At 41.0% G+C, this 23,865-nt stretch overlaps 1 protein-coding gene and 1 long non-coding RNA gene across 9 annotated transcripts in view; one reads left to right on the forward strand and one right to left on the reverse strand.

Annotated features, from left to right (window-relative positions):
• Positions 1-173: 173 nt before the first annotated feature.
• Positions 174-23,865, reverse strand: part of LOC135115212 (uncharacterized) — a 26,307-nt gene continuing 2,615 nt past the window's right edge. The window contains exons 2-5 of one of the 2 annotated variants that reach the window (XR_010275869.1): positions 21,912-22,026; positions 3,298-3,397; positions 2,976-3,064; positions 174-795 (exon numbers count right to left, since the gene is read on the reverse strand). This is a non-coding gene — a long non-coding RNA (uncharacterized LOC135115212). Of the gene's footprint in view, positions 796-2,975; positions 3,065-3,297; positions 3,398-21,911; positions 22,665-23,865 lie in introns of those variants that run through there. The other variant, XR_010275868.1, reaches the window with a different exon arrangement.
• The window catches only part of LOC135115210 (uncharacterized), a 52,146-nt gene continuing 29,286 nt past the window's right edge, over positions 1,006-23,865 (forward strand). For 2 of the 7 annotated variants that reach the window (XR_010275854.1, XR_010275862.1), the window contains exons 1-2: positions 1,013-1,639; positions 2,469-2,657. The gene's annotated coding sequence lies outside the window, so the exon portion shown is untranslated. Of the gene's footprint in view, positions 1,831-2,468; positions 2,658-23,865 lie in introns of all 7 variants that reach the window. The other 5 variants (XR_010275855.1, XR_010275856.1, XR_010275859.1 and 2 more) reach the window with 5 other exon arrangements.

The following is a 23,865-nucleotide window of genomic DNA, read 5'->3' on the forward strand; positions in this document are numbered from 1 at the left end:
CCAAGGACCAGTGCAGCAGCTTAGGATCACTGCAGCTGCTTAGGACCATTGCAGCTGCTTAGGAACACAGTTGCCAAGGACCAGTGCAGCAGCTTAGGATCACTGCAGCTGCTTAGGACCATTGCAGCTGCTTAGGAACACAGTTGCCAAGGACCAGTGCAGCAGCTTAGGATCACTGCAGCTGCTTAGGACCATTGCAGCTGCTTAGGAACACAGTTGCCAAGGACCAGTGCAGCAGCTTAGGATCACTGCAGCTGCTTGAGCCCGTTGGTAGGTCCATTGTAGCTGCTTAGACCCACTGCACCTGTTGATAGGCTCTTTGCAGATGCATAGGACCATTAATGGGCTCCTTGCAGCTGCTTGAGGCCCATTGCAGCTGCGTAGGACCACTGCAGCTGCTTGAGCCTGGCCTGCTGGTTGTTAAATCGTGTTGTTTTTAATCTTATGAGGTGGTGAGGTGACTGAGAGAGCTTATACTTAAATTTCTGTGTCACTTCAACTTAATATGTGTATGAGATAGTGAGAAAAAGAATATTGTGTGGTGATTTTATTAATCTGTGGAAGAAGCACTGAAAAGACCCTTACACTGTGTGACTTCAATACAGAGATCCAGAGAAAAAAGTGTAGGCAGCCGACACAGAGGAGAGGAGAAGGCCGAGGCAAGCTTTTGTCATGCTGTGTACTCAGAGAGACTGACGCTCATGATGAGGATGAGGCTGATGATTGTAGTGATGAGGAGCAGGAGCAGGAGCAGCAGCAGCAGCAGCAGCAGGAGGAGGAGGAGGAGGAGGAGCACTAAGAACAGAATAATGATTACCAACAGGAAGAATGACTTTAAGTAGTAATATGAGTTAGTTAAAACACACTAACATTTCAGTAATAAGAAATATCCTTTATAAAAAAAGTTATATATATAAAGTTAACTGTCACTGTGTATGTGGCTTATGGCGTCATCCCTTTATCATCACACGTCAAATGTTCCAGTAAGCCAGGATAGCGAGTTATTTGTGACTAAGCTCTCCCCAGCCATCGCCCTGCAGCGCACCCATTACAGCTTCATGAAGGCAAAGAAAAACACTGATGGTGGGATAATGGCAGATGAGTGGGCGACATTACACCACCACCACCACCACCAGCCCTGCCTCCGTTTCCGTGGCGAGAAGCTTTATTTGTAAACCACTTGTAAGTTCATGAACTGAAGCAGATCCTAAACAGATTATCTTCATAACAGTTGTGTCCTTACATTATTATAACACAGTCTGGTAGTAAATTGCTTTCCAAATGCAATAATACACACTCAGAAATGCAGGGAAGGTCAGGTGTCAAGTGTAGGCAGGTGATGGGACAAGGCTTGAACCATATCATGAAACACTTCTGCGCCGCACCTCCACTACTTTCAAATGGCTCTTGTTGAAGTGACACGGATTCTTAAGGATGTTTTTTTACGGTTCCAGTGACAGAATAACAAGATTTCTACATTATTAACAGGAGAAACACCTGGAAACCCGGCGTACAATTTGTGTGTCCTTTGAAACAGTCGTGGTGGGAGAGCGAAGCGTTTCGGAATACGGGCCACAGAATCAACTGAAGCTCGCCAGCCAGTCAGCGGCGGCAGGCGGCGGGAGTTCCAGCGGGGCCCGTAGTGTCGAGGAACCTACCTTGTTTCTTGATTTTCACACGTTTTAAGCTCTACAATCCGGAAATTGTTAACGTTGATCCTGGACATTGTACAATTACAGCAGTTACTGTGTGGTTTTGTATGTGCTGCCGTGGTGTGATTAGTGACAGTGCCAAGTGGTGAAGTAGTACCTGCCTTGTTACTTAACTGTCGTACGTTCTCAAGCGTTCTCTAATCGGGAACTTATTAGTGTTGATATTACATGTTGAACAATTGCAGTAGAGTACCTGTGTGCTTTTATGTGTGCTCTTAAAGTGGTGTGGTTAGTGACAGAGCCTTAGAAAACAAGGCATGTGTCCTGATTGGTATTGGAACCGGAACTCATTGACGCTGATATTAAGCGCTGCACAGTAATATAAAAGTTAATGTGTGCTTTCATATGTGCTCGTGACGAGGTGTAGTTAGTGACAAAGTGAGGCACGTGTCGTAAGTGTAGTGGTGGAGAGGCGCGTGTCCACTCCTGCTTGACCCTCACCACGACGCATAATGTTATTACCTCTCAGGCAACAGTGAGTGCTTGCCTTCGTCAGTCTCAAAGCTCAAAGCTCAAAGCTGGTATTGAATTAATATGATTTCCTTGCGTTCTTATGAATTTTTTTTTTTTTTTTACTGGGAACTCATTAATATTGATCTCAGACGCTGTGCAGTCAGAGTACCTATGTGATTTTAATGTGTTGCGGTGAGTGACAGACCCAGATAGTGACTGGTCAAAGGCTGTGTTCTGGTAAAGGAAGACGCTTGTTCACTCTTGCGCAGCCTCACCACGACCCATAATCTGATTTTCTCACAGGAAACTGAGTGAGTGCCTTCGTGAGTGCCACAGGTGAGATGACTGGCTGGTATTGAAATAATGTTTTCACTCGGCTAATGCTTGGAAAGACCTGAGTGGCCTCGGCTTGCTGTCATGTGTCGTGGTGTGGTGAGGTGCAGAACAACGTGTATCTCAGGGAAGAATGCAGCTTTTGAGCTTGTGGAATAAGTGAGTAGAAATAAGTGCATACTGGGTGCTCCTGTTTTCAGATTCAAGCATATCTTACCATATCTTACTTTCCTTACCTTACCATACATTGTACCTGCCTTGCCTTGTCTTGCCTTGCCTTGCCTTGCCTTGCCTTATCTTTTGTTTTTGTTTTAATGTAATAATGTACCTTATACCTTACCTTCCCTTATTTCGCCTTGCCTCACCTTCACGAAGTGCCGTGCGGATTGCTTATTACAAATCATGTGAGTGGCCACGCCAAAATATAATTTCTAGTATTCTATAAAATGTATACATATTGCAAACTATGATATTTACTCAAGCTTAGATGTTGGTGACAGTTGGGGAATCCGAATATGCAGCGAACCACTATCGTAACATCAGTTTATTGCTTGAAGTGTTTCTGCCTGAAATAAAACGCTTTCTTGATATATGTACACAACACAGTTCACATCCCTCTACAGTGTAAGCCAAGACAATGTAATACTACCCATAGAAACATACACTTACAAAACGCAACACAAATCACTTCATTTCACATCTAACATCCTCAGCACAAATCACCACACAAACAAATCAACTAAACACCACAACTTTCAGCACAATATTATCTCAAATAAAACTGTATGAAAGTACTTACTTCAGTGGCCCACATCGACGCCCTTGGAACCCCAGCAGCACAACCCTGCCATGCCAACATCACAACTCTCATCAAGCGCGGTGTCCTCTACATTCTCCGTCTGTCGAATAATAATATCCAACTTCCATGATCCCCTTACCAAACATACTCACTGTACCAATCTTCACCAGAAAAAGCTCAGTCGCAGCAATGGAAAGCTAAATCACAGCAGTGGAAGCAAATAACCTGCATAGGGTAGACGCAACCACATAGAAATCCCACAGTACAGTGGTGGGCCGGCTTACACAACTCGCCAGGTCGACCATGTTCACAGGTAGTGGGTAAACGAAACACTGCCGAGATGCGCACCACAACCTGTACTTAATTTGTAACAAGTATGCACAGACCCTAAAAATTATTCAAGACATACGAGACAATATAAAGTAGCCAACATCTATCATTGTAATGATAGTGACTCTCTCTCTCTCTCTCTCTCTCTCTCTCTCTCTCTCTCTCTCTCTCTCTCTCTCTCTCTCTCTCTCTCTCTCTCTCTCTCTGCCGCCGCCTCATCCCTCACCACGGAGAGTCCCGCGGTATATTCATCAAGGGTGAGGCAATATTCAGTACCTCCATTGTATTTATAACTCGCTCTAGGGCAGGGGTGGGGAACTTTCGTTCTCTTTGGCGAGGCGCGTGATGTTAGGTTGGTACTGTTGATGATGCTACTCGCAACTGGTTTTCCAGGTTTGCATCGGTCAGTCTGGAGCGCAGTCTACTCTTTGCCAGGGTAAGTTTTGAGAAGAACTGCTCGCAGCAGTAAGTCGTTCCGAACACAGATGCATATTTCAGTGCATGTCTCCTCAAAATAGGAAAATCATCAGCACTTACGTAACGTCTGTAGAACTCAAGCAGTGAGAGGTTGTTGTACCTAGCTTTCAGCTCATCATCGCTTTGCAGCTGAATTATTTCGTGTTGCAGGTTATCAGGCACATCAGCTGGTTCCACATTAAATGGTGTAGCGAAGATGTTCAACTCCTGTTGTTTACTTTTCACGTCCTTGAACCTTTCACTAAATGCCTCAATTAGTTTCGCACACTCACCAGCATATTCATCCGTTGTAGAAGGATTTTGTTCTTGCAGAGTGGGGAAATGCACAGTGTTACTTCTTTCGAGTTGCACTTTCCACAGCTTTAATTTAGCTTCAAATGATTTCACGTGTGAAAGCAGAGAGCTGAGAAGCTGGTTGGGGCCCTGCAGCTTGACGTTCAGCTCTGAGAGATACTTGGTAATGTCAACCATGAAAGCAAGATCACACAGCCACTTGCTATCACTGAGTTCCCTGACAGGTGTTCCCTTCATCTCCATGAATTGCTTGACTTCATCACGCAGTTCAGAAGGCACTGCAGCTTTAAGGCAGTTTGCACGATGGTGTGAGAGTTTAGCAGGAATTCAATTTATCACTGTGGTCTTTATAATCGTCATGAGAGAGAGAGAGAGAGAGAGAGAGAGAGAGAGAGAGAGAGAGAGAGAGAGAGAGAGAGAGAGAGAGAGAGAGAGAGAGAGAGAGAGAGAGAGAGAGAGAGAGAGAGAGGAACAATAAAACAGGATGTAGTGTTAGTTATTGGGGTTTTCAAGATTGCTTGATGATATCGAAGGTTCAGCGATAATTCTGTATTGACAACAGGAAAGACACCCATGAAAACACAATGAATTACTATGTTCTTTATAATCTTGAGGGAAAGAAAAAAAAACGGTGTAGAGGAAGTCAGTGGAATTTTTAAAGGTGTTTGCATGATGGCATTGAAAGGTTAGCGAGAATTCTGCAATAGGAATGACAGCGGTGAAAACATTATCACTTTCATAAGAGAGAGAGATAAAGCAAAAAACAAGAGGCTGTAGTGGAAGTGATTGGAGTTTTTAGGGTGTGTGCATGATGCTGTTGGCTTTTGAACTTGGCTGTTTGGTTTTATCAGTAGAGTATTGGAGAAAAACTCGCAACATTATAATAGAAGGGAAACGTTTAGAAAACATGTAGCAGCAACAACAGTGTAGACTTAAGTAAATATAAGTGGATATCAAACTGCAACTGAATTTTCCCTTTTGTGTGTGTGTGTGTGTGTGTGTGCAAGTGCGTCAGTGTATAATATAAAACGATTTCCTTCACCAGCTGAAACAAATCTTATCCCACAAACCAAATGTCGCCTAAAACCTGCGATATCCCACCCTGATTTCGCTGGACGTGGCGGTGACTAGCAGCTGCCGCCGCCGCCGCCGCCGCCGCCGCCTGTCACGGGGCCGCCTGCCTCCACTAATGGTCGTCCTGGTGATGTGTGCCACCCCCAAGTCCGTGATAATTACTTGATATATAGTTCCCTATTCTTTCGCCGTAAAGGATTCATGCTTTACCTTGCTTTTAGTTGTAGTTTATTCTTTATTTACGAGGTGCCTCAGAACTATACGATTTTACGAAAGCTAAGGGACTGCTTCCACGGCTCACTGTATTTTTTAACGTCAAGCCCAGCCTGAATCAAGTGAATGATTTAATGCGCCTTGATTGCTTCCTCTCCACAATTACTTTCATGCATTCTTTTTTCTGGAGTGGTTTACATCTTGCGTGAGTTGACTTCCACTCTTTTATGCCTCCAATAATGTCTTGTCTATTTATTCTGTTCTTATTGTCTTTTCGTTTTTTTATTTTTTTAAGTCACTTCTGTATTTCTTTCTAGGAATACCACCTTATCCTCCTCCTCCTCCTCCTCCTCCTCCTCCTCCTCTTCCCTTGACATTGCCACCTCATCCCCACGCGTGCCTTCCTCAGCCTCCGGTCATCACATCATGGCCTGTCTTTCTGAATGGTAGCTGGGATGTCTTCATCTTCAACTTGATGATGATGATGATAGTAATAATAATAATAGTAATAATAATGATAATAATAAAAAATGATAATAATAATAATAATAATAATAATAATAATAATAATAATAATAATAATAATAATAATAAACGATTTATTGATATGGCAATTGTTATACTGCAAATATACAATGTGTTTGGCAGGGAGGCTTACCATTAAACTGCAAACTCACACGTCTTGTTGAGCAGCGGGTTTGCAAGCTAGATAAAAAGAACGGGAAAAAGACGAAAGGGACAGAAAAAGTAAAAGAAAAAAAAAAAAAAAAAAAGAAGAGAAGAAAGAAAACCGATATTTTAAAGACCGATATTCATCTGTAGAAAGCGAATTGAAATGTTGAAACTATATCGAACGAAGATTAATGAATAAATAAATAAATACTCGTTTTCACAGATATACTCGTTTTTAAGGACAGATATTCAAGTGTAAGATGCACATGGAAATTTTGAAATCACACAAAAAAAAAAAATACTTAAACAAATATAGGCATTTGATAAGATATTCAGTTCTTAACACCAATTGAAATTTTGCAAGACCACACAAAAAAATGTTGGCTAACGATAAAAAAAAATTGGATTAAAATGTTAACAGGTCATTAAAAAGAGAAAACATAATCATCAAAAAGAAAGAAAAAAAAAATTACTGGTCGAAAAGAATCAACAGTAAGAAGCGGACTGCACATTTTGAGAGGCGTGGCAGGCGGCGGGGAGCTCCAGGGCGGGGCCAGAACCTTACAAGCGAGGCCCGGGAAAATGTTGAGGTCCCGCAGTGAAGTGGTTGGCCTTGGAGTGTCCCTGCGAGAGGCCGAGATAAAAGCTTCCCTTCCACGCTGATTTACGCTGCTCCTAAACTTTTCCGGCATCGTTTTCCAGTAATGGTGCGACACTCCGGCTGAAGACACGAGTAAAACATGATACGATGATTGGTATGATATTTAGGAAGCTTTATTTATTTATTTTTTCCTATCGAATTTCATGTTAAGAATAATACGTGAATTTTGCTATTAATTATGTGATACTGGTGCGTGATGGCAGACGATGTAATGCGATACAATGTTTGGTGTAATATTTAGGAAGCTTTGTTTGTTTGTTTGTTTGTTTGTTTTCGTATAGTGTTGTTTCATATCAAGAATAATATCTGATTTTTTTTTTTCTATTAATTATACGACACTGCGGCTTGATGGCATACGATATGATGTTTAGCATGGTATTCCAGAAGCTTTATGTATTTGTAGTAATGCGTTGTTTCAAGTAAGGAATACCTAACACACATTCATATCAGGTATATTTTCCTGTAATTCTGCGACACTTTGGCTGGAAGGAGTAAGACAGAATATTTAGCATACTATTTAGAAAGCTTTATGTATTTTTGTAGCGTTTGTTTACCCCGCTGACTGGAGCACTTGCATTCTTCCATCACGTGTGCTTTCCCTTTGTAATTGTGGCACGCCGGGTCCTGAAGGTAAAGTGTTATACTATTTGTTGTAATAAATAGATGTCTGGACCACATGCGTTCTTATATCACGCGTGATTTCAAATGTAATTCCGCCACACTAAGTATTGAGGAGCACGTTACGCTGTTTGGTATAATACTTAGATGTGATGTTCAGTGTAATATGTACCACCCTGTGTTTTGTGATGCATGTATTTTTTTTTTTTCCTTTTTCCCATCTGGGTAATTACTAGAGGACTTGAATTCTCGTGTCATTTGCGCGTTTCTCTAGTAATTCTGTGTCTTGAGGTTATAGTGTACGCTATGCTGTGGTGTAATACTCGTATATAGTAGATGCCTAGAACACTTGCATTCTTTTATCACGTTTTCTGCTTTGTAATTCTTCCACACTGGCTTTGAAGGAATGTTGATGTACGGTACAATATTGCCTAGAGTATCCAGATGAAATATGTTCCTATATCATGTTTTTTTTTTTTTTCTGCAACACTGGTTTGGAAATCTTTCAACGCGGCAAACATTTTTCCCACTGTTTGTGCCCTTGGCTGTCCTCCTCCACCCACAACACAATACAGGTTACAATATTCAGTATCATATTGAAATTTTTTGTTTTTTCTCGTGTATGATATTGTAATATGGGATTCTCCTATTTCTTTTATCACTGGTAGTTGTAGTAGTAGTAGTAGTAGTAGTAGTAGTAGTAGTAGAAGTAGTAGTAGTAGTAGTAGTAGTAAAAGTAGTAGTAGTACTAGTAGTAGTAGCAGAAGTAGTAGAAGTAGTAGTAGTAGTAGTAGTAGTAGCAGCAGCAGAAGTGGTAGTAGTAGTAGTAGTAGTAGTAGTAGTAACAGCAGCAGAAGTGGTAGTAGTAGTAGTAGTAGTAGTAGTAGTAACAGCAGCAGAAGTGGTAGTAGTAGTAGTAGTAGTAGTAGTAGCAGCAGCAGAAGTGGTAGTAGTAGTAGTAGTAGTAGTAGTAGTAGTAGTAGTAGTAGCAGTAGCAGAAGTAGTAGTAGTAGTAGAAGTAGTAGTAGTAGAAGTAGTAGTAGTAGTAGTAGTAGTAGTAGTAGCAGAAGTGGTAGTAGTAGTAGTAGTAGTAGTAGTAGTAGTAGTAGTAGAAGTAGAAGAGTAGTAGTAATAATAGTAGTAGTAGTAGTAGTAGTAGTAGTAGTAGAAGTAGAAGAGTAGTAGTAGTAGTAGTAGTAGAAGTAGTAGAAGTAGTAGTAGTAGTAATAGTAGTAATAGTAATAGTAGTAGTAGTAGTAGTAGTAGTAGTATTCCTCCAGTGGCACTGTACAACCAATTTGCGAGGCTGAAATAATCCTGTACACGTCAAATTAAAGACCTACGTATACACATTTTCAAAAGAAACCTGTGATGATAAGATGATAAAAAGACAGTTATTCTATTCGTATTTATAATGGGTGACAGTCAATGTGTACTAGTAATTTGTAACGTAGAGACTTTGGTATGCAATGTGGCCGTAAGAAGCGGCACACATACCGTAGTATTGATCTATATTCAGAATAATTATTTGCCTTAACACGTAAAAGAAGGTAAAAAAAAAATCCTGGTATTATTTTACATTTTTTACCTCTATTTGTCTAATGTGTTTGTCTCCCTTTTTACTTTTTTTTTCGACGTGCCCAGCGCAACTCCACCCACCGCACCGTATGGCTGTGAAGTGTGGCGTTTTTTTTATGACTTTTTATTAGGACATGACAGCTTTGCCCCACGCTGGCACGCCGCTGATAGGACCTGCAATCAAAAAAGGATCATCCGCCTGGCTTGCACCCGCAGATTGCTGACCATTCTGTCGCCCACGATAATGTTTTTGTATTGGTCATCGTGATCAGTTTCATTTATTTATTTATTTTTTTCGCGTAAGAATTGTTTTTGGCTGTGCGTGTTAACGATATAAAAACAAAGGGAGGAAATAAGGAATATAAAATAATGTTTTTTTGCGCTATTCACTTTCCACATCAACTGTCTCGTTGCGTTTGTTAAGGACATAAATCAATGACACGCCCACGACAAAGTAACAAAAGGGAAATAAGGTCCTTTTTTTTCATGTAGGAAGGACACTGGCCAAGGGCAACAAAAATCTAATAAAAAAAATGCCCACTGAAATGCCAGTCCCATAAAAGGGTCAAAGCAGTGGTCAAAAATTGGTGGATAAGTGTCTTGAAACCTCCCACTTGAAGGAATTCGAGTCATAGGAAGCTGGAAATACAGAAACAGGCAGGGAGTTCCAGAGTTTACCAGAGAAAGGGAAGAATGATTGAGAATACTGGTTGTTCCTCATTTCCCACATCATCACTTTGGTTCAGCGTAATGAAACACGACGATCCAGAGTCTTACACGTTTTGCCCGGTATAGTTTTACGAAAAGAGTGATGTTCTTATCTTCTATTTTTCGCCACGCAGGTTTGGTTGTAGTGAAACGCGGCAGCATTGCTCCGTAGACTTAATTAATAATAATACTTAGTGTGTGAGAGTGAGGTTCCCATCTTTCATTTACCAGATTAGTTTGGTTGTATGGGGATAAGAACAGAGTAATGCCAAGAAGAAATATAATCAAAGTAATGGCAGAAACAAATATGAACACAGTAATGGCAAGAAGAATTAAAGGAGAATGCAAGAATGCCTAATGTAATGCCCTACATGTACACCAACCAGTCGCCGTATGAACCACATATACGTCACTCCGCATATGCCCCCCTTCCCCCCCCCCTCTCTCTCTCTCTCTCTCTCTCTCTCTCTCTCTCTCTCTCTCTCTCTCTCTCTCTCTCTCTCTCTCTCTCTCTCTCTCTCTCTCTCTCTCTCTCTCTCTCTCTCTCTCTCTCTCTCTCTCATTTATTCATGAAATGGCGGATAGATGTTTGTTATCCAATGGGAACATAGCTTCAAGTCGCATCAAATCAGTCAGCCAATCAGCGCGAAGCAGGCAGAGCCTCGAGCTTCTCCAAAGAATATAAACAGAGAGAGAGAGAGAGAGAGAGAGAGAGAGAGAGGAGAGAGAGAGAGAGAGAGAGTAGTAGTAGTAGTAGTAGTAGTAGTAGTAGTAGTAGTAGTAGCAGTAGTAGTAGTGGAGTATCATTCTCATCCCTGTTCCCATAATGCATAAAGTAGATAAGCTCAAGAAAATTAAAACTGAATTTGTGTGCATGGGATGTATTCCGCCAGGGAGATGGTTTCCATATCCGACACACACACACACACACACACACACACACACACACACACACACACACACACACACACACACACGTATGCGTCACAAGTAGGAATGATAACGTATATAACTTTTCTCTCTTTTCCTTTCATTTATTTTGTATCGTTTTACTTCATTCCATCTTCTGTTATTTTATCAAGTGTAACTAAAATAAATGCATGTGAATAAGGAGGAAAATAATGATCTCCATCTTTCTCTCTGTTCACTTCACTCAACTTTCTCTTCCTTTTTGAAATGTAGGAATTTGAAAATGAAAGAGTATATCACTCTATTGTTTACTTCTTTTTGAAATGTAGGTATCTGAAAAATTAATCCATCAAGTGCAAGGAGGAAAATAATAACATACACCTTTCTCCCTTCACTGAAAACATAAGTATATTTTTGTTCTTTCTTCCTTCCATCTTTTCTTCACTCCATTTTCTATTCCTTCTTGAAGTGTATCTAAAAAAAAAAATTGCACATGTCTGGGTTAGAAAATATAAACAGGAATATACCGTCCTCCCTTGTCTCATTTTAATTTTTCGCTTCACTCCTATTCTGTTTGGAAATGTATCTAAAAACAAGTGCTTATTGTGTCTAAGGAAAAAAAAAATAACAAAAGTGCATCTTAGAAGAAAATAACATCTTCCTCTTTTACTTACTATCATCTTTCTGCTTTACTCCGCCTCTTCTTCCCTTACCTTTTATAAATGTATCTAGAATTGAACACACATGCATAAGGAAGAAAACAATAACGAAAAGTGCATCTCTGAAAAAAAAATAATAATATCATACAATCTTCTCCTTTACTTATTTTCATCTTTTCGCTTCAGTTCACCTTCCCTTGCCTTGCCTTTTAGAAATGTGTGCAGGTCGTGGGAAGTAAAGTATATCTGTGCGGTCAGTTTCATCCTGAGTTTAGCAGCAGCATCGTCTTCCTTTTTGCTTCCATTTATTGTTTTGCCTTAGCCGGTGCAAGTGCGTGCGGCGGTCAGAGCGGATCAGGAGGCTTTCCACTGAATGGCGGGGTCGGGTATATAAACCCCGCTGGTCGCCTCGCCTCGCTTTGTTGAGGAGTAAGAGACGTCCAGAGAGCAGAGTCCAGTCGAGTCCAGCCCTCTAGGATCGGTCTTGCTCTCAGGACGTGCTGAAACGCTGCTTTTTCTATTTTTATTAGCAGTATGTTTGGTCAGTGTTTATAGGGTTCGGTTAGAGGTCTTGGGGAAGAAAACATATTAAGTCATTCTGATCAAAGAAAGATATATTATCTCATTTTTCATTCATTCACTATTGCTTTCTGCTTCCTGCTGATCAAAAAACTATAGACGCAAGCAAATAAAGAGATGGCAACATTTGTCTAGCATTCAAACCATACAGTGTTCAAGTGTGCTGGATCCTAAGCTGGAATGAATAATACCACGGAAAATTTGAGATCTCTTGATGGAATCACAGCGAAAAAGATTTTGTTGGCAATGGTACAACCCTATAGTACTTGAACCCTGAACGAAGCAAATCCCCATTCGCTTCACTCGAGCAGACAAGAGGAATTCAAATGTCAAGATTTAAAAAAAAGGAAGAGCGAAGAAGAGCAGAGTGGGAGAATGGAAGGGAAGAACAAATGAGAGGAAGAAATAAAATACTGGGAGAGGGAAGAGTGAAAGGTCAATTTTCAGGGTCAGTTTCTGGGATGGTTTAGTGTGGTGCTAAAGAGCCGGTGCGTGGAGGGAGAGCTGTGCGGGGCTTGTGTTCCAAGCATCCCGCTGCGGTGTGAGGGGAGGAGCCCGCCACCGCGCTACTAACGGAAATGAAAGAAAATGTATTGTGAAGGATACTGTGAAGCGGTGAGGTTGGGTACTAACGAAAAGAAAAAAAAATATTGCAAAGTTGGCAGGAATGTACCGAGAGTTCTTTCTAATAAAATTAAGTAAAAGAGAATGCAATATAGATGCGGTGAGGCTTGCACGCTAATGAATGGACCAAAAAAATATATATATAAAAAAAAACCTGCCTAATGTTAAATGAATTATGGAAAGAGTATCACCAATAAAAGGAACTAAAAGAAAATGTAACATTGATGTGGTGAGGATGTGGTGAGGGTGCACGATAACAGATGAACTATAGTAACATTGATGTGGTGAGGATGTGGTGAGGGTGCACAATAATAGATGTAAAGAATGTATTATGTTACGTGAAATGGGACAAGATTTCTCACCAATAAAGCGAGATAAAAGAAAATGTAGTATGGATGTGGCGAGGGTGTGCACTGATAGATGGACAAAAAGAATACGTAATGATGAATAAGATGTGGCAGGAGTCCACACAAAATAAGACGAGTCTAACATGGCAGCGTGAGTGCACACTTACAGGTGAATTAAAGGAATGTGTTAATATAAAAATGTGACACAATTTCTTACTCTAGGTGCATAAAAAGGAAACGTAGAATATGTGACGTTGGATGTACATTAATGAAAGGACTTACAAATGAATATAACGCAAGAGAGGTTGTGTAGGAAGTTTTCACGAATAATTCAAGTCAAAGAAAATGTGTTGTGAGAAAAGCTGTTCGGGTGTGTACAATAAACGGGCTAAGAGAATACATAATATTGGAGAAAAAAAGTAAATAAATAAATGAATGAAATAAATAAAATAATAAAGTAAATTGCTTTTATTTCCTTATGAGGAATTATTGATATCTCTGAGTGAAGTAATGAAAGAAAATGCAGACTGATCCAGAAAAAAAGAATAATAATCTGAGAAAAAAAAACATTAGTCACGTAGAGTCTTTGTTTACTTACGTTTATAAACATTCATGACTGAAATACTGATAGATGTGACAGGAGAGAGAGAGAGAGAGAGAGAGAGAGAGAGAGAGAGAGAGAGAGAGAGAGAGAGAGAGAGAGAGAGAGAGAGAGAGAGAGAGAGAGAGAGAGATGCAGCCTTTCTCTCGCTTCTCTCTCACTCCACGCACGTCACAATTGCGTCACCACTCTCCCTTGACGTCACAGCCTCTCCCTCTCCCTCGTCTCCCTCCATTGCAGAGCTTCCCAACGCTGGAAACTGCCGCGGGTCTTACGTGAGAGAGAGAGAGAGAGAGAGAGAGAGAGAGAGAGAGAGAGAGAGAGAGAGAGAGAGAGAGAGAGAGAGAGAGAGAGAGAGAGAGAGAGAGAGAAGTACATGAATACAAAAAGGCATGAAATTAAAGACAACAGGAACAAATTAATAAGGACAAATAAAGGAACTGAATTTCATACTCGCTTTCTGAAATTGTTTGTTCTCCTAGTGACTGTTTTCAAAGGTCACAAAATTTAGTCTGTTGGATTCTTGTTGATGTTTTCCTCATTAATGGTACTGAAACCTTGTTAACCCTTTGACTGCCATTGGTACACCTTTCTCTAATTACCAATCACTCTTGAGGCATCTTTACTTGTTCTACAGCCACATCCAATCTTTTGAACTGGGAAGAAATTGAGAAATGTATATTTTTTTTTTCATCGCTAACTTTGTCGTAGACGCTTATAAAGACTTGACGCATTGCTTCTGGTGCTGCTGACTGTTGTGTGTGGCAGTGGAAGGGTTAGTCTGTCGCCACAATCATGAAACGATCCCTGGAAACGTCAATAACTTCCTCTAATTCCTCGCGATTACGTATCATTACAACAGTGAAAGTGTCCTTGAAACGCTATTTAAACTTCCCTTAGAGTTTTGATTCTCTTAAAATTTCATTCCGATCATGGAAGTATTCTTGAAGACTTTAATATCTACAACTGCAGTACCTTCGAAAATCACAATAATTTCAACTACAGTCCTTTAATTGATGAAAGCACCTTTGAAACCTCCAATAATTTGTACTGGAGCTTGTTAAACTACAAATGGATTCATGAAAACCCCAATGGCTTCGACTTAAACCTGTTAAATTACCACTGGAATCATGAAAAACCCAATAACTTCCAGTGGAACGTGTTAAAACCACGAGAATAAAAAAAGTGAAAACTTCCAATAACTTCCATTAGAGCCTTTAAAACTACCTCTGATAAAAAAAAAAAAAAGATAAAAAAAAAACACTCCAGTACCCTTCAGTACAGTACTGTTTGTCAAAGCATTCGAGATAAGACGCTTGGGAAAATGGTGTTTGTGTGTGTGTGTGTAGGTGTGTGTGTTTGTGTGTGTGTGTGTGTGTGTAGTGTAAAAAAAATAAAATCACTATGTTCATTTTGTTTACAGGGAGATTATAACCACTGCGGAGAATAGTGAAGTGTATGAAGTGTTTATGCAAAGTGTGCCTCATAAAATGACACTTTACGAAGGCCTGTGCAAAATTTAGTTAGTTTGAGTAAGATCCAAAGTTTTCAGTCTCTCCACAAATTAGGAAAGAGATTTATGGATTAATTAAAAATGCTTATCAATTGCTCTCTCTCTCTCTCTCTCTCTCTCTCTCTCTCTCTCTCTCTCTCTCTCTCTCTCTCTCTCTCTCTCTCTCTCTCTCTCTCTCTCTCTCTCTCTCTCTCTCTCTCTCTCTCTCTCTCTCTCTCTCTCTCTCTCTCTCTCTCTCTCTCTCTCTCAATTAAAGTGACTAGGCCAATTATTTAATTAAAAACGGTGGGAAGGCGAGGAGGAGGAGGAGGAGGAGGAGGAAGAGAAGAGGAGCTGTATTAGTAATAGCAACAGGAGGAGGAGGAAGAGCAAGATGAGGAGGAAGAAGAATAGTAGAGAATAAAGCAAGAAAGGAGGAAACGAATAAAGATGGAGAAATAGAAGAGTCAGATTATCCTCCTTTAATTTTTCTGCTCTTTTTCTCCTTTCTCTTCTCTTTCCTTCATTCCCTTCTCCTCTCTGCTTCCTTCTCCCATTACTTTCTCTTTCTTTCCCTTTCCAATTGCTTTCTTTCCTCGTTTCCCTCCTTTTAACCCTTCTTCTTCATTTTCACTTCCTATCAAGTTTTTTCCCCCTTTTAATCTTTATTTCCTCTCTATTTCCTAATCTCTTTCTTTACTTTTTCTCTTTTTTTCCTATGATTTCATTTTTTTCTTTATTTTTTTTCAGCTCTTTATCTGCTAAAATTTCGTCTGTTTCTCAATTCTGTTAATTTTTTTCTCTCTCTCTCTCTCTCTCTCTCTCTCTCTCTCTCTCTCTCTCTCTCTCTCTCTCTCTCTCTCTCTCTCTCTCTCTCTCTCTCTCTCTCTCTCTCTCTCTCTCTCTCTCTCTCTCTCTCTCTCTCTCTCAATTTTCCACCCGAATTATGCTAGCGGTAGGAAATGGACAGAAAGAGAGAGAGAGAGAGAGAGAGAGAGAGAGAGAGAGAGAGAGAGAGAGAGAGAGAGAGAGAGAGAGAGAGAGAGAGAGAGAGAGCATGTACAATCATTTCCCTTTTCAGTGTTTGTGTGTGTGTGTGTGTGTGCTCTCTTTCCTGATACCATTAAGCGTGAAAAGGACCACAGCCTACGCACACACACACACATACACACACACACACACACACACACACACACACACACACACACACACACACACACACACACACACACACACACACACACACACACACACACACACAGAATGAGGGAAACACGAAAAGTCTATTTTATCTCGAAGGAATTTGAGTGAAAACTGAAAGCAAGATACGAGAAAGAGAGAGAGAGAGAGAGAGAGAGAGAGAGAGAGAGAGAGAGAGAGAGAGAGAGAGAGAGAGAGAGAGAGAGAGAGAGAGAGAGAGAGAGAGATGCATGGAAGAGAGAATGAGATAAAGGTAGGAGTGAAGAGCAGAAGGAAAGAAAGGAAGGAGAGAAAGGAAGAAATGAAGGGAATGAAGAAAGGAAGGAAAGAAGGAAGGAATGAAAATGAGAGAGAATAAAGAAAAGGAAGGAAGAAAGGTGTAAAGAACAAGAAATAAAAGGAAAGGAAGGAAAGAAGGAGGGAAGACAAAAGGACAAGAATGAAGTGCAGGAAGAAAAAAAAGAAAGAAGGAAGGGAGGGAGGAAAGAAGATAAGGAAGATGAAAAAAAAAAGTTGAAAAAAAGAAGAAAACCGAAAGAGAGAGAAGGAGAGAAATAAATAAAGAAGATGAAAAGGATAGGAGGAAGAAAGAAAGACGGAGGGAAAGGAGAAAGAAAAGAAGAAAGGAAGGAAAAGAGGACAAGAGATACAGGAAAAGAGGCGAAGAGAAGGCAAAAATAAGTGGTGGTGTAAAATATCACATCCTCTGAAGCTTCAAGACCTCGTATGCTAAGAAAAGATCACATTTCCCAGCATTCTCTCTCTCTCTCTCTCTCTCTCTCTCTCTCTCTCTCTCTCTCTCTCTCTCTCTCTCTCTCTCTCTCTCTCTCTCTCTCTCTCTCTCTCTCTCTCTCTCTCTCTCTCTCTCTCTCTCTCTCTCTCTCTCTTAATCTTTACCTGGTTATATTTTTTTCATTCCCCACTCTTTTTTCTTCTTAATATCTTCCTTCTCATTCCTTCCTCTTTCACTCTCCCCTTGCTTGCTCTCTCTGGTTATCATTCCTCTCATTTTCCATTTCTAATTCTCTTCCTCTTAGCATCCTCCTTCTCATTCCCTTCCCTTCACTCTCCCCCGCCTGTTGTGCTCTGACCCACTTCCCATTGCCGCGGGAAGACACAGGACCCCCCCACGTATGTAAAGAGACTCCTATTGCATTCAATCTCCCACTGTGCTTCCCTGTATCTCTCCTCTGGTCTCGATCTACGTCACTCTTCCAAACGTGTCATTATTTTCTTTCATTTCATGTTAATGTTGTTGTTGGTCTTGTTTCTGCTGTCGTTTTCATTGTTATTGTTGTTGCTTTTGTTGCTGTTGCTGTTGTTGTTTTTTTATTTTTTAGGTGAAAGTAATAGTCTTTTTCGTGCCTCTCAGTTCCCAGATGTGGATTACGAGGCGAGTGATGTGACGTGACCTTGTGCGGACGTAAACTTTTCCCAGCACGAACTCATATTTCTGGAAGCGTTTGGAAAGGCCGCGGAATAGCGGAGAGGTGGTGATGGACAAGGAGGAGGAGGAGGAGGAGGAAAATTTACGCTTCATCTTTTAGTCTTGTGTTGTAAAGGTGAATCTCAAAACAAACTAGTGTAAAGAAAATAATGAAATAAACAAATAAATGAATAAAGAAAGGAAGAAAAAACCAAGCCACTTCTATGACACTCCCTCGCTGAATTCTCCAATACCTTTTCCCTCGTACTCTCTCTTCTCTCTCTTTTTCTCTCTCTCTCTCTCATTGTCTCATCTTCTTCATTCCTTATCTCAGTATCACACTTCCAAAGCACTATACCTCGCATTTTACTCTTCAAAAACCTACTTTTCTTCATTTCACCTCCACCTTTCCTTCTTCTTCCCGCACTGACATTGTTTCTTTTTTTGCTTCTCTCTTCCTTTGCTTGTCCTTTACTGTTTCTTTCTTTGAATTTCCTTTATATCCTTCTCCTTTCCTACTTCCTTTCTCTCCATCTTCAACTTCCCTTCTCCTTCTTCTTCCCGCACTGACACTGTATTCTTTTCACTCCTTCCTTCCTTCCTTCCTTCCTTCCTTCCTTTGCTTATCTTTTACTGTTTCCTGTCTTATTAGTTTCTTTCTCACTTTCTACCTTCCTTCTACCTTCATCTCTTCACCTCTAACTTTCTTTCCTTCGCGCTCTACTTCCTTTCCTTCACCCCCTTCGCTTATCCTCAACCTCCCTATGTTCATCCTACTCTTATATTTACAACTGACAGCATTTCTTTCTCTCCTTCCTTGTCTTACCCTCAACCTTCCCATCATTTGTTTACTCTTACTCAAGTGAAGATAATTCCCTGGTTTTATCTCCTGCCTCTACACAGACTAACACACTCCTTGCACGGCGCACTCTGGCATCTCCCAAATTAGGAATTCCCTGTATGGATTGCTCCTCTCGAGACGCTCCGGAATCCAAGGCGAGGAGGTCGAGAGGTAACACAAGAACTCCTGCTAATTACATAAACACACACACCGGAGCAGTTTTTTTTTTTTTTTTTTTTGTCTATGTTGGAGTCTTGGCCTCTATGTGTGTATTGAGGGTATTGACAATGTTGCCACCGTGTCGTGTTGCTTCCAGGGTTCAGCGTGGTCTTGTTAAAGTCTTTGTTCTCCCATCAGGATTACTTGCAGAAGCCACAGAGATGACAAGTCGGGTTCTCGTGGATGTTTTTTGCTACTATTGATGCAGAATATATATTCAACTGCTTTTAGATGATGACTACATCCCTGAAAGTCTCGATAATCTCCAGAAATGCCTTTTTTCGTGTTTATGTGAGATGGTTTCTTTGTGGTTAAGGGCGACAAAAAGACAGATAAAGAAAGAAAGGTGATATAAAGATCTACTGAAAATGCCAGGCTTCCACAATGATCTACCACCAGTTAACCACCACCATTACCACCACCACCACCATCTCCTCCACCACATGATAAAAATTAACAAAGGAATAAAATAAAGAAAATAAATGAATAAAATGAAGTGTGAAAAAAACAAATAAACAAAAGTAAAGATAGGTAAAATAAATGTCAAAATAGATAAAATAAGAAAAGAAAAATTAATAAAAATGAATGAATAAACACATAAATAAATAAATAAATAGATAAATAAGTATATGAGTAAAAAAAATAACTTATATTTTTGGAAGAATTCGAGGTACAACGAGACGAAGCGAGGCGAGACCGTTGCTTCACCAGGATGGAAAAGCACACAAACAACGCTGCTGGGGACACTGAGAGAGAGAGAGAGAGAGAGAGAGAGAGAGAGAGAGAGAGAGAGAGAGAGAGAGAGAGAGAGAGAGAGTCCTTCCATTAGCTTTACGTTCAAGACTTGGTGAGAGATTCAACACAAAGAAGTAACCTCAACGCAGAAAGAAAAAAAAAACATCAATAATGAACGAAACATACAAACGAAACGTACACGAAAAAAAGAAAAAAAAAAAAAAAGAAAAAAAAAAGAAACTTTGTGTCGGGAATATAAGTGAGTCAGGATAACGCAGGAATAACGAATAAAAAAGGAGAATAAAAGCCGCAACATTAGCAAATTGCACACACAGACCAGGGACCGTTGAATGGCAGACACGCAGCAAACAAGAGACGCCGCTGCCGCCGCTGCTATTGTGTCTATAAAAATAAATGATAATAATGCAATGTGTAATCGCCTTAAACATTAAATTGTGGGAATAATGCATAAGTGTGGAAGGTTTTCTTAACGCCCTTTGCTTCCCTCTACTTCCCTTCACCTTCCCTTCGTCTCCCATCACCTTCCCTTCGCTTTCACTTCATCTTCCCTTCGTCTCCCTTTCGCCATCCCTTCGCCCTTCCTTCGCTCTCCTTTCGCCTTCCCCCTCACCTTCTCCTTCATCTTCCCTTCACTTTTTCTTCACTTCCCCTTCGCCTTCCCTTCACCTCCTCTCCACCTCCCTTTCGCCCTCCCTTTCCTTCGTGTCCCGTCCACCCTCCCTTGGTTCTCCCTTCAGCCTCCCTTCGCCCTCTCTTTGCCACCCCTTCACCATTCCCTCACCACCTTCCTTCTGAAGGATGAAGGGTTGCAGTAGTCAAAGCGAAACACATGATGAAGGGGGACAAAACGAGGCAATATTCCAGCCCCAGCGCACCGGCAGGAGGAGGAGGAGGAGGAGAAGGAAAAGGAGAAGGAGGAGGAGGAGGAGGAGGAGAAGGAGGAGGAGGAGGAGAGGGAAAGTGAGAGAGAGGGAGAGAGAGGAGAGTGTAGGAGTGAGAGGGTGTAGCAGTGGGTGTAGCAGTGGGGCACACAGCATGAAGACGGGAAGCGGACCGCCTTACATCGTCTGGTATTCACTACGCAAATGTGGTTGGTGATGGTGTTTGGTACTCCCTCTCCCTGGTGACTGGCTGACTGGTGGACGCACGGGGGATGTGGTGGTGGTGATGGTGGTGTTCTGGTGGCGAGAAGAGCTCAGGTGGTCTGGTGGTGGAGGTGTTGGTTGTGGTGGTGTTGGTGGTAGTGGTGGTGGTTGCCTATGCGACTGGTGAAGGAGCTGATACGGGAATTATTGTGGGCGAAGTGATGTCTTTGGTGCGTGACTGTGTGTGTGTGTGTGTGTGTGTGTGTGTGTGTGTGTGTGTGTAAGAGAGAGAGAGAGAGAGAGAGAGAGAGTGGTGACTTCTGAGGACTAACAAAAATGATGGGGATTGTGAAATGCCTAAACTTTGCCTTTTTGGTCATTCTCTCTCTCTCTCTCTCTCTCTCTCTCTCTCTCTCTCTCTCTCTCTCTCTCTCTCTCTCTCTCTCTCTCTCTCTCTCTCTCTCTCTCTTACCACGAACTCGATGCACGTGGAATATTGTCAGTTTTTCCTCCTCAGTAAAAGTTTGATTTCAGTCTATTCAGGAGAAACAAAATGCTCCTCTTTCCTTCCCTTTTCCCTTCCCTTCCTTTCTGTTCCTTTCTAACCCCGCTCCCTTTTCCGCAGCAGTGCACAATGGTCTTCCGAGAGGCTTGGAGGAGGTACACCAATAGGCAAACACAGATTCATACATACGTGCCCACTTATACGTAAATATATAAAAGGGAAACCAAAGAATGATTTTCCTTAAGACGGATTATGTTAAAAATTGTAAAGAAAAAGAAGAGTGGAAATTATACGGTAGTTTGAATTTTTCGTTAAACTAAAGCAAATTAAGATGGTTGAAATGAGAGGTTGCCAGTCTGTCTGTCTTCTTTATCCACGCTGAGAGGAAAGCAATTAGGAAATGTTGAAGGTGAGGGAAGTGTGTTTAATTTTACCTGGTTCCTTGAGGATGACAGAAGAAGGAAAGAAGAAGAAGAAGAAGGAGGAGAGAGAGAGAGAGAGAGAGAGAGAGAGAGAGAGAGAGAGAGAGAGAGAGAGAGAGAGAGAGAGAGAGAGAGAGAGAGAGAGAGAGAGAGAGAGAGAGAGAGAGAGAGAGAGAGAGAGAGAGAGAGAGAGAGAGAGAGAATCGTAACATACCAGTATAGAAAAGCGAAAAAAGCACACAAACTTTCCCCCCCCCACACAAACTCCCCCCCCACACACACCCACACACACACACACACACACACACACCGGATAACACTCACTTGACGAGGGTGAGGTTGGTTCGTGGGATGTCCTTGAGGTCCTGTATTGTGTCGTGTCCTTTCTTGTACTTCAGCTGTTGCGCCCGATCGAACTTTTTCCCCTGGTACCGATTATCTGTTGGAGGCGAGGTGGGAGAACGTAAGAGATAGGTGAGGGAAGAACTGGGAAGTGGGTGGATGTGAATTGAGATGGTGTGAAGAAGGGGCTGTAAAATAAATGCGAGGTGAGGATTGATAAGCACGTGAAAAAAAGATGTGAAAGAAAGTAAATGAGTGGATGTGAGCTGACGTGTGGAGGAGGGAACGTAAGAAAGAGGATGAGGTGAGGATTGGTAAATGGGAGGGTGTGGCTTGGTAAACAGGAGGGTGTGGGTTGAGAAGGTGTGAAGGAGGCAGCAGGAGTGAGAATAATGTGGAGGTCTGAGAGGGAGGAGAGTCTAGGAGAGGACTGCTGGAGGAGGAGGAGAATGAGAAAGGAAAGTGAATATACATGCAGATGGACCTCGTCAAAATAACAGAAAAGAAAAGAAAGAAAGAAAAAAGAAAGAAACATGCAGAAGGACTTGGTAGAAATAACATCAAAAGAAAGAAAGAAAGAAAGAAAAGAAAGTAGATACATGAAATATAAGAGAAAGATTACAAATATGGAGAAAGTTGAACACCATCACCACCACCACCACCACCACCACCACTCGTATCACGACTCGTTCCTAAGAGGGTCGTTGTGGCAATTCGAGTAGAGGTTATTAGTAGTCCCCCTTCAGCACGCACTGATGGCATAGGGAGAGGGAGGGAGGGAGGAGGGGAGTGGGGTAGGGGAGGAGTATCTAACACACACACACACACACACACACACACACACACACCAAAGCGTACCCACCACCACCACCACCACCGTCACCACAACAACACCAAAACATCCTCCCTTTCTCGTGGTGGTGATAAATCTGAATGGTAAGGGAAGGGAAGGGAGAGAGGGAAGGAAGGAGGAAGGAAGGAAGGAAGGAAGAGCAGGGGGAGAAAAAGGAAAGGAGTGGAGGGGTAAAAGTGTGATAGACGAATGGGAAAGAGGGAAGGCAAGTGACACCAACACCGTGGGGGAAGGGAACGTGGATAAGAGTGAACAGCAGAGAGAGAGAGAGAGAGAGAGAGAGAGAGAGAGAGAGAGAGAGAGAGAGAGAGAGAGAGAGAGAGAGACTGCCACGTGTAGACCAGACCACTTCCTTTAGCTTCTCTCCTATAATAGTAACTATAATATTAATAATTATAATAATACCGCTACTACTACAACTACTATTACTACTACTATTACTACTACTACTACTACTACTACTACTAGTAATGATCTATGCACTGTTTTTTTTTTACATACACAAAACACAGAAAATACACAAAAAATAAAATACAGTTAAACTTTTTATGAATATATAATTCATATAACTGAAATTATTATTATTATTATTATTATTATTATTATTATTATTATTATTATTATTATTATTATTATTATAATTATTATTATTGTTGTTGTTGTTGTTGTTGTTTTTGATGTTGTTGGTGGTGGTAGTGGTGATGATGATAGTATTCATCTTAAAAGAACGTTGGTTTAAAGGTTCCTGAGCCCTGACTGGCCAGCCAGCAGCCAATAACGAGAGAGCATTATCCTGCCATGTGTAGAAATGTGTAGAAATAAATAAAAAAAGAGATGAACCAGTACAACTAATAAGTACACAAAAAAATAAGTGAATAATTAAATATATATAAAAAAAAACAAATAAACAAACGAAAAATAAATGGAAGAAAAGTATTGAAGAAGAAAGAGAAGAAGAAGAAGTAAAATTCCTTTACATGCTAATAATAAAAATTACAACAACAACAACAACAACAACAACAACAACAACAACAACAACAACAACAACAATAATAATAATGACAAAAGCATTTCCTTTCTAAT

This window comes from Scylla paramamosain, chromosome 29 (genome assembly GCF_035594125.1).
Source record: "Scylla paramamosain isolate STU-SP2022 chromosome 29, ASM3559412v1, whole genome shotgun sequence".
In the NCBI taxonomy this organism is placed as follows: domain Eukaryota; kingdom Metazoa; phylum Arthropoda; class Malacostraca; order Decapoda; family Portunidae; genus Scylla; species Scylla paramamosain.